Source organism: Lynx rufus, unplaced genomic scaffold (genome assembly GCF_022079265.1).
Source record: "Lynx rufus isolate CCGP_SWC_20201006 ecotype Redwood Valley unplaced genomic scaffold, mLynRuf1.p SCAF_9, whole genome shotgun sequence".
NCBI lineage: Eukaryota > Metazoa > Chordata > Mammalia > Carnivora > Felidae > Lynx > Lynx rufus.
Window position 1 is genome coordinate 97078414 of NW_025814897.1, and position 16852 is coordinate 97095265.

Genomic DNA, 16852 nt, shown 5'->3' on the forward strand with positions numbered 1-16852 from the left:
GGCCTGGAAACATCGCCCAGAAACAGGCTAGCACAAACAAGGAGCCCCATCCCCACCTTGCGGCTGAGCTCAGGGCCCAAAACTAGCAACCGTTTTCAAAAGAGGGAGAAAACTCCAACCACCGACCGCAACGTAATGAAATGAGAGAGCCACCCAGAGAAAATTTGCATTTTAAAAACTGCGATCTTCCAGGGCTTGGTTTTACCAACTCCGTGTCTGGCTACTGATACATAACTCAACTCCTCACCCCGTATGTGGAGCCTCCCCGGATGCCTCTGCCTGGCCGGTCTGGTATCCTGGGGCTGCCTGGAAAGCTGGGAGCCCCTGACTTTTTGAGATGGAGAAAAAAGAGACAGCAAACTCTGGTCGATCTGGGCTTGGGATTTGGAGGTTATTCTGGGGTTTTGAATAAGGAACAGATTTCCACACTACTATGGTGGCTGTGGGTAATGGCCTCTGGCGTCACTGAATTCAGATCTTGGTTCCCCAACTATAAGCTAAATGACCGTGGGTAATTCACCCAGCCTTTCTGTGTCTGTTTCTCCGCCTGTAAAATGGGGCTATAGCAATAGTGCCCACCTCTAAGAGATGCCTTGAAGATGAAATGAGCGAATGCATATAAAGTGCGACGGTTGTCTACCCACAGTTTCAGTGTTTGCTTTTAATATTATCCTTGATCCGCCCCGATCGGCTTCCCACAACGCAATCTTAAAGCAAGTCATGATAAAATTAGATCTCAAGCAACTGAAGATGCCTGTTACCACATTGCCCTTTCAACAGGCAGGTGCTACTTCGGGAGCCTCGTCAGCCAACCTGAAAGTTTAGAGTCCTAACTTAGATCATCAGAAAGAAAACATACTCGACCGGATAGGCCGTTTAGGACTAAGACCCACCCTGTGTCTCCCTCCTCTCCCAAAATCTAGCATAGAGAATAATCTTTCTGAAGCATAGATCCAAGAGGCAAGAAGATTCTTTTCGTCCACCTCCAAAGAGCGAGATCATTCATGGAAAATCTGTTATAGACAATAGGACAGATTGGTACGATGTTTAGTTACAAAATAAGTGTACAAAGCTCGGTAGCTTTCTCATAGAGCAACAATAACCAGTATAATGGAAATTAAAAATCTGTCCACAGAGGCAAGAATAATAACAATAATAAATGAAGTGTTGGGAATAAATTCCATAAAAACGTGTAGGCTTATATGCAATGTATGCTTATATATTTATTATACGCGGGTTAACGATCTGGGTCTTGGCCACTGAGGGGCATCCAGGGTCTTCACCTGGGTCCATTAAGCAACTCGCTTAATGCCCAGCGTGTCTAATGTCCATCGCTCATAGGGGGATTTTGACATCCACATAGACTCATTATTCATTTTATTTCTTTTTGGCCATTCTTTCGGTATCTTAAGACAATGTTAACACCTGTGACATATACATGTAAAATCCCCAGAAGCATAGAAAATGAGGACTTGAAAAAATAAAAACACACTGTAGCTTGTTCCTGTCTGGAAGGACCCAAAATTATACACATGCAAATTTTCCTAAAAGGTATCAAAAAACTCAACCCAATCTTAACCAAAATTCCAGCATGTTTTTTTTTTGTTTTTTTACTTCTGGAGCCTGACAGCACGGTCCTGAGTTTTACCCAGAAGAATAGGTAGAAGAGAAGAGATGTCTGGGGCCAAATGAGACAAGAGGGAGAAGTTGCACCGGCAGGTATTGAAACACATTGTAAGGATGGAACAGTACAGATGCTTGGATGCGGGATCGAAAACAGGCAGGTCAGTAGAATGGAGCGGAAAGTGCCATTTCATATGGAAACCTAGGACACCGGAAGAGACTTCTAATCAGAGGCGAAAGATGTATTATTTCATAGCTGATGTGGGCAACTGGCTGGCCATTTGGGGGGAAAAAAAAAAGACGGATTCATACTTCTCTCACCAGAATAAATTCCAGATGGAATAAAATTTAAATGGAAAAACCCACACCATAAAAGTATTAGAAGAAAAAAAAAAAAACTATGGAAGAATATTTTATGAGGATAAAGCCTTTATAAAGTGGCAAATGAGACCCAGAAGCCTTAATGGAAAAGATAGGCAGTTTGAGGTTTTACAGATTTTATAGTCAAATACGTTGTGAGTAAAGTTGAAAGACCAGCTTCACTTGGGAGAAGATATGACCGAGGTAGATTTCCTCTCCGTAAGATAGAAAGAGCTGCTACAAATCAATGAGCAGAGAAGAAAGCAAGGAGCCTGAACAGCATTCAAAAAAATGATCAATCTCTCTAATAATAAAGGAAATGGAAATTGGAACAATGAAATGTATTCTCCCCACATGACACTGACAGTTTGCAAAGATCAAATACTCAGAGTTGGCTAAGAGGTTGGGAAACAGGCATTTTCATTCGCTGCTGGTGGACGTATAAATTGGTTCAAGCTTTTCAGAGAGAAATTTGGCAAGACCAACAAACATTTTAAATGTGCCAAATGTGTAGAATACGTCTCCGTCCTCTTTTAGGCTCTTAATACAGATCTTTCCCTGGGAGAACAGCTGTGGTGTGGTGGGCACTGTGGTGAGTCGCCCAGAGCTCCCTCCAGCTACTGAGAAGATTGACGGCTGAGGGCTCACAGCTGTGACCAGCCCCACCCAACCACCCAGGGATTGCTCTTGGCGGGAATGGAACATCTTGCCCAAGGTCATGCTGGCCTCCTGGGGCAGCCTGCGGTCCAATGACTGGTTAAGGGAGGTGCTTGAAGACCTAACCTTGTAGCCCCAATCTGGGGTGACTCTTCAGGGTTGCTCTGGCTCCGGAACTCCCTGTGGGATGGGCCGAGGCTTCTGTTGTGTCTGCGTTGCAGCCCATTTCTTCCTGGGCCCAAACGTGCTTCCTGCACCCCTTTCCGACGTTGATGTTGAGAACATCTCCCAGTAAACCTCCCACAAGCAAATCTCTGTCTCAGAGCCTGATTCCCAGGGCCCCTGACCTGTGACGTTGGGTGCCATGAGTGATCCAAGAAGGCAGACTTTATTCTTTTTTAATTTTGTTTAATGTTTATTTATTTCTGAGACTGAGAGAGACAGAGCATGAGTGGGGGAGGAGCAGAGAGACAGGGAGACACAGAATCAGAAGCAGGCTCTAGGCTCTGAGCTGTCAGCACAGAGCCTGACGTGGGGCTTGAACTCACGGACCACAAGATCATAACCTGAGCCGAAGTCGGATGCTCAACCGACTGAGCCACCCAGACGCCCCAAGAAGGCAGACTTTAAAGTGGGGTCTCGGGGCTGGATTATTTGACGCCTGACGGCAGTGGGGACCCATCACTGTTGGGTTGTGGAGCGTTGGCATCACTAGTCTTTGACTAGTGGTGAACTAAGATGACTCAGACAATGTCGTGGGAGTTTGACAAATACGGGGGAAGGAATTCTAAGGACAATGGAATTGAATGACTGTTGCTAGGGCAACAGATACCCTGGAGATAGACAAGGCCAGGCTGAGGGTGGTGAATCAGCAATGAAAAACTAATTGTGAAAGCCAGAGGGCCTCTTTGGCAGCTGAGGGCCAGAAGGCAAGAAAAGCTGAGGATCTGGTCCAGGACTTCTATGCTTAAGAATAGAAGAGCTCCAGGGCAGGAATTGCTATGAAAAGCCAGAGCTTTGTGCAGGAGTAAAACCCTGAGACATGAGGTGGGGCTATCTGGATTGATACACATGAAACTCTTCTGTCCCCAGATGACCTTGAATCTTCTGACCATTGTTTGCAGGCAATGAAGAGGTGTCTGACTTACAAAGCAATATATGCCTTCCTTAGGATGTCCCCTTACTTTCCCTCCTGACCTTCAGACCAATAACTAGGACTGATTCACAAGATAACTCAGGCAGGCAGAGGTGTGCGGGACCTGCGAGAGGAGGAAGTCACCGTACTCTGAAGGAAATAGCCGGCCAGAGTTGGTTAAGAGAAAATGGCATCGTTAGGGTTGGATAGGCCACCACCACGGTATTTCTTAATCTATACAATTAAATTAAGGAATAAATAATCAGGAGTCTGAGAAAAGCCGCCTAAATAAAAAGCCATGATCCCTTGACCAATTTCTGATCCTGAGTCAGTTTTCACATCTAGAACCCATTGGCTGAAGAAGAGGCTGGGTCTCCAGAAGGAAGGAGCCTGTAATCCCAAGGCTGGTGGATATAGAAAGGATTTCCCCAGCCCTTCCACCAAAGGGACCTACAACCATGAGCTTGGGTAATTGAACATTGGAGGAAAGATTTGAAGACTAAACATTTTGAGGACTATGAAACACAAGAGCATGGCATTGACATTGATACTCAAGGACTCAGCATCATCATCACGGGCTTTATGTTAGAGTGGTGGGAGGCGTATGAGAGCCAGGCCCAGCTTACGGTGGGCCCATGGGTCCATCGTGTTACTCAGACCATTTTCCTGGTCCCCACATTTCTCACAGGAATGTCTATACTTGGAAGTTGGCAGAACACTTTGGGTCCTTGGCATATGGAGTAAGACCCAAGTGTAAACTTTGGAAACTGACCTCCTCACCCTGATTAAGATGGTCAATAATAAACAATATTGACTCCCAGGGTTGAGAGGGATGGATGAGGGATGACAGCAATGAGTGCTGCTTTTGAAGTCCTGGTCCCCTACAAAATCCAGGGAGATCCTGAAGGATGACAATGTGCTACTGCACATCGCACTGGGTGACAAGCCCCTGTCACAGCCGTGTCAGATGTGGCTTCTTTGCTAGAACCGACCAGAGGGGGCTCTAGGAAATGATATATGACCCTTGACATGGTGAACGTATTATTTTCTATCAAATAGGAGGGTCAGGGACAGTTTGCATTCACTCAGTAGAAGCCACGGTCCACATTCCCTGGGACGGCATCAATGTTAACCAGACAAGATCCAACAGTAAGTGGCAAATACCCTGGAAACCTTGGTACAACATGTGCTCCAGTGAGTGGGAGGTGGTTTTCGAAGGTTCGCGAGCCACATTAGTGAAGCTTGGGGGTCCAGTCTGGCCCTGGTCTAGAGCATCCCAGGACGTTTCCTCTGAAGTAAAGGTCAGATTATTGCATCGCATGCCTGTCCCCACTGAAACAGAAGTGCAGCGTCCCGTAGGCCTCTTCGGGTTCTAGAGACAGCATATTTCACACGGATGATACGGATGGTGATCCGGATGATACGGAAAGCGGCCGGCTTTGAGCAGAGACCAGAGCAGGATTAGTCTGTAACAGATCCAGAGTCTAGAGCAAGCAGCCCAGCTGCATGGGCCATACGACACATCAGACTATGTGGTGTTGGAGCTCTCCATGGTGGGGAAAAGTGCTGTGTAAATTTTACGGCCAGCTCTGATAGGAGAATCTCAGTGTAGACCCTTTGAGGGTTCTGGGGCAAGGTCATGCTACCTGCAGCGGAGAATTACACACTTTTCAAAAACAGCCCCGGAAACGATACTTGTGTACCGATAGAGCACCTGACCATGGGACGTCAGGTCTGTCTGCAGCCACAGCTGCCCATCACTAGCGGAGTTCAGACGATATTGCAAAGCCGTGAGCTGGCGTAGGCCCCACAGGGCCAGACGATGCAAGTAAACCGTCCAAGCTGATAAACCAGCATCATCTGCCATTGTTCCACCGGCACCCGCAGCTCTCACCCTGTGTCCGTATGTAGGATCCCTTACAAACACCTGACAGAGGAGGAAAAAAAAAATCACAGCTGGGATAGCTTGATGTTGGGTTCAAGTGACAGATAGATCCCCACTGCATTCGGCCTCACTCAGGGTTAGCACTGAAAAACGGTGCGGAGGGAAATTCTCCCCTGGGCAGTTCTGGGCAGTGACCTGGCAATCCACTTAGTGCAGAAAGAGAAGTGGCCCAAGGTTGGAATCGACACGGACCCCCGGGCCGTGGCGGATGGCTTGACTGCCTATCCAGAAGCCTGGAAGGAGCACATTTGGAAGACTGGGAACAAGGAAGTCTGTGGAAGAAACATGTAGATGGATTTAAGGGCATAAAGTGTGACGATCTTTCCATCACATGCTAATACCCCCCAGAGAGCATCGGCCTCAGAAGAGGCACTAAATGACCGAGCAGAGAGAATGACTCAGCCAGACGATGTCGGCCAACGTGGTATCGGCTGCAGTGGGCACTCGAACAGAGGAATCACAGTGGCAGGGGTGGGGGCTGTGCTTGGGAGGGACGCGCTTCTCAAGGCTGGCCTAGCTATTGCCACTGCTGAATAGCCAACGTGCCAGCGACGGGACCGATGTTGAGCCCCTGATGTGGCACCTTCCCTCGAGGAGACCAAAGAGCCACTCGGGGCGCTGGATCCCTCTATCCAGGAATGAGCAGATCTATCTTGACTGAGATGGGCACAAACTCAGAGAACGAGCTTGTCTTTTCTGCCTGCAGGGCTTTAGCCAATACCTACTAGTTATGCAGGTTCTAGCTGTGTGTTCACGCACCCAACAGGATCCTACGGAACAGTGCATAGGACCAAGGGACCCCCTTTAGAGCAAAGGAAGTACAGCCTCCTTCCGCCATCTTCCAAGCACATCATTCCAAGCTGTTTCCATCATCACATTTTTCTGCCTCTGGCCCTCCTGTCTTTCTCTTATAAGGACTCTTATGATCAAATTGAGCCCACCTCAATCATCCAGGATTCTCTCCCCATCTCAGAATCCTTAGGTTAACCACACCTTCAAATTCCCCTTTGCCATGTAAGGCAACATATTCATGACAGCCAAGCATGAAAGCCTACCTATAGTTCTTTGACACACTACGGTTTGAAATCTAGTGATCTGAAATCTAGTGTCTGATCTCGGCCGGGACCGAGAACAGAGCAAGGCCATGTTGATTTTGACCAGTCCAAAGGCTAATGGTTTGGTGAGAGCTGAAGGGTGGCGATGGCAGGGACCCTGGGCAGAGAGATTAGCCCGGGGTCTCTGCACAGGGTGGCGATGGAGAATGTGACACGCAGAAGCTGACGGGATGACACTGTTGCCTTGGTAAGACAGCCTTCGAGCCGGAGTCCGTGAATAGACCCCTGCCTCCTTGCCATCGCAATTAGAACACAGGAGAAACTATTGCTTCTGAGAGCCAGAGCTGCATCAAGGGGTCATCCTCAGGGCCTTGTTCCGCAGCTGGAAGGTGGGGTGATAAAAAGGATCCTCCCTCATGGTGCTGTCACAAGCATCCGTGAAGGGTAGATGTAAAGGGCATCAATCACGTGGTGCCAGGCACGTCGTGGGGCTCAGGGAGTATTAGCCGTTGAGACGGAGGCAGCCCTGTGTCCACCAAGATCCATGCTGCCCTTCCAGAGTGCAGGGTCATTGCTGGCAAACAGGCGTCCGGCCGGGGACCACATTTGCCAGCCCTCTTGCGTCTGCCCGCACTTGTTCTGGTCAGTGGGATCTGAGTAGAAGGGAGGAATCTCTCCCAGGCTCAACCCATGCCATCCCTCCTCCATACCAGCCCTTGCGTCCGGTGGCCAAATGTTGATGTCCAGCATGACATCTGAACCCCGAGAGTGAAGACGGCAGAACCTCCATCCACCTGAGTCCCTGAATACACAGGGCTAGCATCTTGCTGGCATCCCGCTGCCATTCAGACTTCATGTGAATGAGAAATACACTTCTGTATGTCGAGCCACTGAGATCGTGGGATTTACTCTTTGTGTATCATCAACTAACCGTACCTTAACTGGTGACAGTTGTCAGTGCTTAGTTGGCCAGCTGATCATCCTGAAAAAATCCAACCCAAGAAATAAACTCGGCATGAGACTGAGAGAGAAGCCTCAATAAATCTGAAAGTTGAGGGATGGGGCAATACATCGATGACAACCCTCAAGTACCAGGACTGCCCCTGCCGGACCGTTTGGGGCATACAGGCTACATGTCGGACCTGCTCATCCGACGGGGGTGATGGGCCTGCTCATCACGACGGATCCGAATCATTAAGCCCTTCCAACGTGTTGCTTCTCAGATGTTCTGCGGTTTTCTTGAGGTTGCACCATTGGAGAGCAGGGGAGCTGGGATTCAAGTCCAGGTACGTGCTCCCCGTGCCAGACCCCCTCCCTGGTCGGCTGCTGGGAGCTGGCTGCCAGACCCACAAGGAGATTGTTAGTTTCAACGATATCCAAGACAAGGCTACAACCATCGTATTAAGATGCTTAGAATCAGATCCACATAATCAACAGAAAAGTCCTCTGGAGAGGTCTTTAGTTTATGATTCCGGGGCCAAGAAGTCTAAAAAATTTGGGTTAGAAGATCTAGAAAGAGAGGATGACCTGGCCTGTTTTCTCCTCTCACTTCCTCCGTCTGGCCGACATCATTAATGTTTCTGGCATTTTTATTCTTGGCTCTTTACCTCAAACGAAACAAAACAAAACAATGAAGCTTATTTATTATATTTTAGATTTTGAGATTTATGGGTTCACAGTTAAATAATCTTATGGGGATTAGGACCAGGGTGAACTCTCATTACAAATGTCAATATCTCTGGGTCCCAGATCCCCGAAGAGCCATCTAAAAGAGTCTGTATTTCATAAGCACGCATTAGTAATATGGCATGTTAATATTATTCATTATCTGTTGCCACAATAATGCTGAGTTACGGCCACAGAGACTCAGAGGCATACACCAATAAACGTGTATTTGGCTCAAGCGTCTGTAGGGTTCTGCTGATTGGGGGCGGGCTTGGCTGGGCTTGGCTGGTGTCGGCGGCATTCACCCGTGCCCCCGCGGCCAGCTGTGGCTTGTCTGGGCAGCTCTGCTGATCTTGGCTGGGTTTGCACACATATCTGGAGTTGGCTGGCTCTCAGCTGATCTGGGATGGCCTTTTCTGAGATGCTGGACTGACTCAGCTCTGCTACACCAGTCCCATCCTCCAGCGGGATAGCCCGGACCTATTCTCAAGGGCAGGTGCAGAGGAGCAAGAGGAGGAAGTGGAAACACGCAGATGCTTCTCAAAGTGTATGCCTGTGTCACATTTGCTAACATCCGGTTGGTCAAAGCAAGTCACATGCCCAAGCCACACTCAGAGAGGAAGGACACCAAACAGGTATAGAACAGAGGGTATAGGGAGGGGTAAAGAACTTGGCAGTAGGGGGAGGGGAGGAGGCCTTAATGCCTTCGATCTACCACAAAACTGATCACTCACTGTGTACTTACTGCGAGCCAGCTCCTGAGTCACGTCCTTTGTACATAGGACCTTCAGTGCTCAGGAGTTTGATCATTCTGTCCCTGATTTAGAGCCTCAGAGAGGTGGAGTGACTCGCCCAGGGTCACACAGCTGGCAAAGAGCAGGGCCGAGATTGGAATTTCAAGCCTGCCGACTACAGGGGGTGACTGTCCATATCAGCGCGTGGCGTGGATAGAAGTATTTTTATTATTAATTTTGAGGATGTGTCGCACCGTGACTGTTCAGACTTCTAACTTAAGCAGAAGATCGATGTCGAGGGTCTGGGCCTTTGTTGGTTTGTTAGTGTGAACAGTTTGGATGTAAAATTTTCATATGAAATGACTACTCCCAAATAACAAGAACTTAACGAGAACTTACCATGGGACGAGCACTAGGAACCTCACATGCATTGCGCTTCGTTAAGGGCTTGCAATGACCTTGGAGCGTGGCATCGTCTCTCCTTCACTTGACGGATGCTGGTAAGGGGCACATCTGGGCTGTAACACAGGCAGGACGACTCCAGACCGCAGGCTGCTGACCATCTTGCTCAACGGCTCCCTTCCTTTGTTCAGTAGAGCGTGCTGTGTTTGGGGCCGCCTTGGGGACAGTCAGCCGGGTCCCCACGAACCCCTCTGCCTTCACAGCCCTCCTCTTTATCTCAGGTGATCGATTCTCGGGCAGGGATGAGCCAAACCCGGGGTGGGGGTGGGTGGAGGGGAAGGTTCCCGAGCTGCAGCCAGGAAACCGTGCCGAGGGTGGGGGACCTCTGCGCAAAGTGAACAGGCGCTGGCCATGGGGACCCGGCTTCCTGGCAGTGCAGCCTCCAAGATGGATGGCCATGGCCTTTGGGGCTGGACAACCTCTTCTCAAGCCTTTGATGCTGAAAGCAGAACAAATGTGAGCCGGCCGCCCGGCCGCAGCTGCCTCTCATTAGGGCCTGCTTCCTCCGGCCCAGGACAAGGTGGACCCGCGTGGTAAGCCGGGGCAAACACCAGATGTGTCGGCCACAGATGGCCGCAGAACCTTGCTCTTGACTTCTCGCCCCCCGCCCCTCACCCGACGTCCCCCGGTTCTCCCAGCCAGAATCTGAAATCGGAATGGGCCCCCCCCTCCCTGCTCCCACCACTTTCCCCCACACGTCCGACCCGTCAGCACATCCCGCCCGCTCTGCTTTCAAAATATGTCCCTGCCTAACCTCTCTCTCCACCCCCACCTCCACCTCCGCTGACGTGGCCCGAGCCAGGCCACGTTCTGTCCCTCCTGACGGTTGCGGTAGCCTCCCGTGACGGGTTGAAAATTCAAACGTGTTCAATTCCTATGTGCAAGTCCTAGCTCCCCCGTACCTGGGAATGTGGCCTTATTTGGGAAGAGGGTCATGGCAGAGGTAATTAGTTATGATGAGGTCACCCTGGAGGAGGAGGGCTCCTAATCCAATATGGCTGGTGTCCTTATAAAAAGGGGCAAATCTGGACACGGACAAGGACACAGGGAGAGCGCCGCATGAAGAAGAGGCAGAGATCAGGGTGGCCAAAGGTTGCCCGCAAACCGCCGGAAGTTGGGGGGACAGGCATGGAACACATTCTCCCTCCCATTTTCCGAAGGAACCAGCCTTGGGGACACCTTGATATCAGACTTCCAGCCTCGGGAAGAGTGAGACAATCATTTCTGCTGTCCGGGCCGCCCGGTCTGTGTTTCCTTGTTGCCACAAGCGAACCAATGCACCCCTGAACCGGATTCCCTGCTTTCTCTCCTGCGCTGCTCCCCTCCCCCACAGGCATATTACACTCCACAGAAAATGGAAATTTTAGAATTCCGATCTGGGCCACGTAACCCCTGCTTAGAATTTTGCCACAGTCTACCGTGGCCTGCGAGGCCCCAGAAGATATGGACGCCACTCACACCGGGCTCCGTGTGCTACCTGAGCACGCCAGGTCCTTCCAGCTAAGGGTCTTTGCACATGCTGAGCCCTCACCCCTGTTCCAAGTCTTTGCGTGGTCACCTTGGCTGAAGAACCAGGGAGGCATGGACATCAGATGCCATCATCATGACGAGGAGGAGGACGGCGTTAGAAAGGGAAGGGGCGCGGAACGCCTGGGTGGCTCAGTCGGTTGAGCGTCTGACTTTGGCTCAGGTCATGATCTCACAGTTCACGAGTTCAAGCCCCGCTTCGGGCTCTGTGCTGACAGCTCGGAGCCTGGAGCCTGCTTCCGATTCTGTGTCTCCCTCTCTCTCTCTGCCCCTCCCCTGCTTGTGCTCTGTCCCTCTCTGTCTCTTAAAAAGTAAAATAAAAAGTTAAAAAAAAAAAAAAGAAAGAAAGGGAAGGGGCAAGGAAGGGCCCTGATGGAAGGCTGAGGGGGGCTTCTGCCCAGCTCACAGCCTCCAAAAGGAGAGTTTTATTTGCCAGAGATTTTCAAGTTTTGATATGATATGAAGTTCCAGACTCTTACCTCCATTCTTCTCTAGGGACTTGTGTGACCTTAGATGAGTCTCTGGTCTAGTGATAGAGCCTCACTTTACCCATCTGCAAAATGGATCTGTGCATAACCTCATTTAATCCTCCCTCAAACAGTGTAAGGTAGGGGGTGCCTCCCTCAACAATAGATGCTATTGCTATATTCATTTCTTTGAGAAAAACTGAGGCGGGTATTGATAAAGTCACTTGCCCAGCACGAAGAAAGGCACAACTGGGATTTAAACCCGAATGTCCCTAGCTCCAGAGTCCGCATCCTTGGCCACCTTGCATAGTGCCTTCAAGAAGCTGGACCTTGATGTGACTGTCCACATCCGCAAAAGGGGCCGGTGTCCGTGGAGGCGGGGTTATGAGGCATTGGGGTGCATCTCCAGTGTAATTCTACAGAGACGCTCTGAGAGGTGAAGTCCACGCAGGTAGAGTGTAACGTGAAAAAGCACCCCACAAGTACACGCACATGAGATGACATGCACACGAACCCCCTGGGTGCTGTCTGCTCTGTGGCTTAAATAGGAGAGGAATCCCAAAGACACAGGTCACGCTCTGTGGGCTCTCCCCCAAAGGCAACAGTCACTGCTCTTAGAGAGAGGGGGAAACAGCTGGGGTAACCCCTGAGATTCTTGTCAAGATGGGGATGTTCCCACTGGGACATGGGCCCCATGTCTTCAACCTTACGCCAGCTCTGAGTTAGAAAAAAAAACAAAGAGTATAAGCAATGTCACAAAAGCTCTATGATTGGAACAAAGTTTGAATCTACGTGAACAGACTGCTTTTGAACATCCCTAATACAGATCGCATATTATTAATGGGAAGTCCCCATATACAGCTTACCTGTCACCTGAGTAGCAGCCACTGACCAGCACCCAGCCTATGTAGGGGGCCAGGCCGTGGGCTGAGACCCTTACACACAGGCCCCCCTTCGGCGCTCACACAAGCTTCTGAGGTAGGTGGCAAGGAAAAGGAAACTGACCTTCCGCGATGGTGGACAGGGGAGCCCACGCTCTCATCATGCTGGGATCGTGGCAGGTGAAGAAGCGACATCTCAATAAGTTTCTCTGTAACTTTCCTAACTCTTTGACACTCTCCACCTCTCACCCCAGGATATTGTGCCTTTAGCTTTAAGTAGCCCTTAGCTATTGTCCGTCCCCAGGAGGGTGTCACAGGCAAATGAAAAAGAGCAAAGATTCCCAAATTCAACTATAATTTGATGTCATTCAGGTGAAAAGCTGGGCAATTTGGAAAGAGGGTTTGTTTCGGGAACAGCAGAACTTGGGGACGTCACAGGACGCTTTGTCTCAGAACGGGGGCGCTGCCAGCCCTGGGGCAGAGTCCCCAGAAGGTGGGAATACCGTCCCCTTGACACTGGGAGCTGGGCAAGCAGAAGGAAGGGGTGCCTCGGTGCCCAGGGTAAGCCCATAGGCCTGGAGCACAGCCCTTTGTCCCAGCAAGTGTGACAATGGCCGCAGGAGGGGGCCCATGTCAACATTCCCCCCCCCTTCCCCCACCCCCAGCAATCAGGGCCTGGAGCCGGGGCACAGAGCTAGGTGTGTGGGATCTCTCTGGGCCCAGAGTATGATGCGAGGGCCTCCGGTTGGGTGTCCAGGGACACCTCCCCCCTGCCTCCATGGGACTCATGTTGGCTAAGCCACAGAAAGGAGGGGGAGGTTGGGAGAGCCCCGAGCTAGGAGGAGCTGGCAGGGGGAGGCCAGAAGGAGGAGCAGCTGCTTCCAGGGTACCAGGGAGAGAGGAGCTGAAAGCTGAGAGCTGTCACAGGATGGAAGTGGGGGGGGGGGGGAGGGCACAGATCTCCACCTCAGGCTCCTCCGGCCAGTAAAAGCCTGAGGGACTCATGGCTGCCAATGGGTGCGTGCGACTAAACTTTACCGCATCTGTAGAATCAGGGCTCCTGATAAATTAAAGTTTATCACAGGAAAATAGGGTTTCATGTATTTGCATACTGGGGTTTATGGCCTGTAAAACTTACACCTGCCTGACTGGGCCATCTCATGCTGTGAGGTGGTCCCTGCTAGAATGTCCAGCTCTCTGCACACCGACCCACCCTACACACACACACACACACACACACACACACACATTCAGGAGGGTCTCTCTCTGACCGTGTGATGGCAGAAAATGGCCACCCCCACATATGTCCACATCCTAATTCCCAGAACCTGTGCCGTGCTATGTTCCATGATGGGAGAAGTGAGGCCTGTCTTAGTTCAGGCTGTAACAAAAGTACCCTAGACTGGGGAGCTTAGACAACGAGGATTTCCTTCTCACGGTTCTGGGGGCTGGCACGTGTGACATCAGAGCCCCGGGCAGATCGGGCATGGAAGGGTCAGGTCTCTGTTGGATTGTTAGTGTGGACACTTTGAAATAAAATTTTAACATAAAATGATTGCTCCCAAATAAAACTGATACCAGTAATAATAACAACGACTTACCAGAACTTCCCATGTGCCTGGCACTGTGCTGAGAGCTTCCCACTTCCGGCTTGGAGACAGTTACCTTCTGGCTGTATCTCACCTGGGGGTGAGGGACAGGGCTAGCTCTCTCCCCCTTCTTATAGGAACACTACTCTCCATCCTCTTGACCTAGTGGTGTCCCAAAGACCCCACCTCCAGATGCCATCACATTAGGCTTTCAACATATGAGTTCTGGGGGACACAGACATTCAGTCGATAGCAAGGTTGCAGAAGGAATTCTCGTGTTTGTGAGTCCATAACCTTGAAGGGGAGATTATCCTGGATTCCCCGGGTAGACCCACAGGAATCACCGGGAGCCTGGTAAGTGAAAGAGGGAGGGGGAGAGTCATGGTCAGAGTCACAGAGAGGTCGGCAGCCTTTGAAGATGGAGGGGGGCCCTGGGGCCAAGGAGTGTGGGGCCTCCAGGGGCTGGAGAGGGCAAGGGAATGCAGCCCTGCCCAACACCTTGACCTCCGGAATCGCAAAATAATAAATCTGTGTTGTTTCGGTAACTAAGTTTGTAACAGCAGCAAAAGCCAACTAACACACGGGCTTCCTCGGGACAGCTCTTTCCCTCTGCTCCCCTCCTCCCTGCTGCTGTTCCCTCACCCCGTCGGACCACCTCCCTTGATTTCCTGGCCCCCAAGACAGCTGCCCTCCATTCCTGGATGTCTAACCCAGCCCGGAGCAGGACATGTTCCTGGCCCCAGACAGCTCCCAGATTCCAGCTCCCACGGGGCAAGATGAGAGTAAGACATCTGAGGCGGGGTTCTGGGCCTTCCTGGACCGGCTCAGTCTCTTCTGAGGCAGGACCAGTCGCCCCCAGCCGGGACAAGGGTGCCTGGAGTGGCTCGTGTGGGCCGGGAGCAGGAAAGGGGGCCGGAGGAGCCGCTGGAGGTGAGTGGAGGCGGGGGGGGGGGGGGGGGGGGACGGACAGGAGGGGAGAAGGAGGGCTCTCGAAGGTTCCAGAGTGTATGACACCTCGTAAAACAGTGCAAACTGGCCTCGGACTTTCATCTCCTGTCAATAAAGCCTTATCAGCACTGAGCCGGGCTTTCGACTCTGAATTCCAGATGTGGCCCAAGGCCCATCCGCCGAAGGGCGCCTTTCCCCTCCTCTTCCCAGGAAGACCGGGCAGGGCAGTGCTGGGCCGGATGGAGAGGGACAAAGGCCTTTCGGGACCGTGCTCTGGGGTCACAGGAGCCAGGCTGGCGGGAGGTCACGGATGCCCCTGGAGGCGGCGAGGCAGCCAGGGAGCCGGTGGTATCTCCCCCAAGGTGCGTTTGTCCCTGCTGCAGTGTGGGGGCACAGTCTCAACCGGGTTCTTGGAGGATCAGGTCCTTCGCCTGAATGTGGCCTTGGGCAAGTCAATTTCCTCCTCGGGCCTCAACGGTCTTGGTAAAATTAGGAACTAGCCCTAGTTGCTGGTGTTAGTCAATAATCATGTACTAAGCCTGTAGTGCATGTTGGTTTCTCTCTAGTCTCGGGAGACGCGGGAGAACCACGAGGTCTCTCTGATCTTATAAAGCACCTATTCTAGCACAACTGAGTGTCAAATAAACGTACAAAGAAGCAAATTACCCAGACCAAGAGACATGCAGGGAAGAAAGGAAATGAGATGGTGTGACAGAGGAAACTTCACCGGAAAGACCCTCACTAGGAAGGCGGTCAGGGGCACCCTCTCTGAAGAGGGGACGTTTGATTCTCCACTGAAAGTTTTATGTGAGGGGCGCCTGGGTGGCTCAGTCAGTCAAGTGTCCGACTTTGGCTCAGGTCGTGATCTCACAGTTCGTCGGTTCGAGCCCCGCCTCGGGCTCTGTGCCGACGGCTCGGGGCCTGGAGCCTGCTTCGGATTCTGTGTCTCCCTTGCTCTCTGCCCCTCCCCTGCTCGTGCTCTCTGTCTCTCAAAAATGAATAAATGTTAAAAGTCATAATAATAAAACTTTTTTTTTTAAAAAGGGAAGTTTTGGGGCGCCTGGGTGGCTCAGTCGGTTAAACGTCCGACTTCGGCTCAAGTCATGATCTCACGGTCTGTGGGTTCGAGCCCTGCATCGGGCTCTGTGCTGACAGCTCAGAGCCTGGAGCCTGCTTCCGATTCTGTGTCTCCCTCTCTCTCTGCCCCTCCCCTGCTCATGCTCTGTCTCTCTCTGTCGCAAACATAAATAAAAACATTAAAAAATTTTTTTTTTAAATATATTTTTTTTTAATGTTTATTTATTTTTGGGACAGAGAGAGACAGAGCATGAATGGGGGAGGGGGCAGAGAGAGAGGGAGACACAGAATCGGAAACAGGCTCCAGGCTCTGAGCCATCAGCCCAGAGCCTGACGCGGGGCTCGAACTCACGGACCGCGAGATCGTGACCTGGCTGAAGTCGGACGCTTAACCGACTGCGCCACCCAGGCGCCCTAAAAAAAATTTTTTAAAAGGGAAGTTTTATTTGATCAGAGTGGGCACGAGGGGCTGCAGAGGAGGAGACCCCAGCTTCGGACTCACCCACGCACCACGCTTTTGCAACACCGAGTGCGTGGCTTCTACTCTCTGGGCCTGCCTCAGTTTCTCCGTCCGTGGAGAGAAGGGGTGGCTGCCCTTGCAGATCCTGAAGCTTTGCAATTAGCTCTCCTGTTGATAAAAGTGGGAGCTCTTGAGTATCTGTGAAAAATGTGGGAGACTTATTTAAACGTGACTGTGTGAGTCAGGAGAGGCTCCGCTATGCTGGTG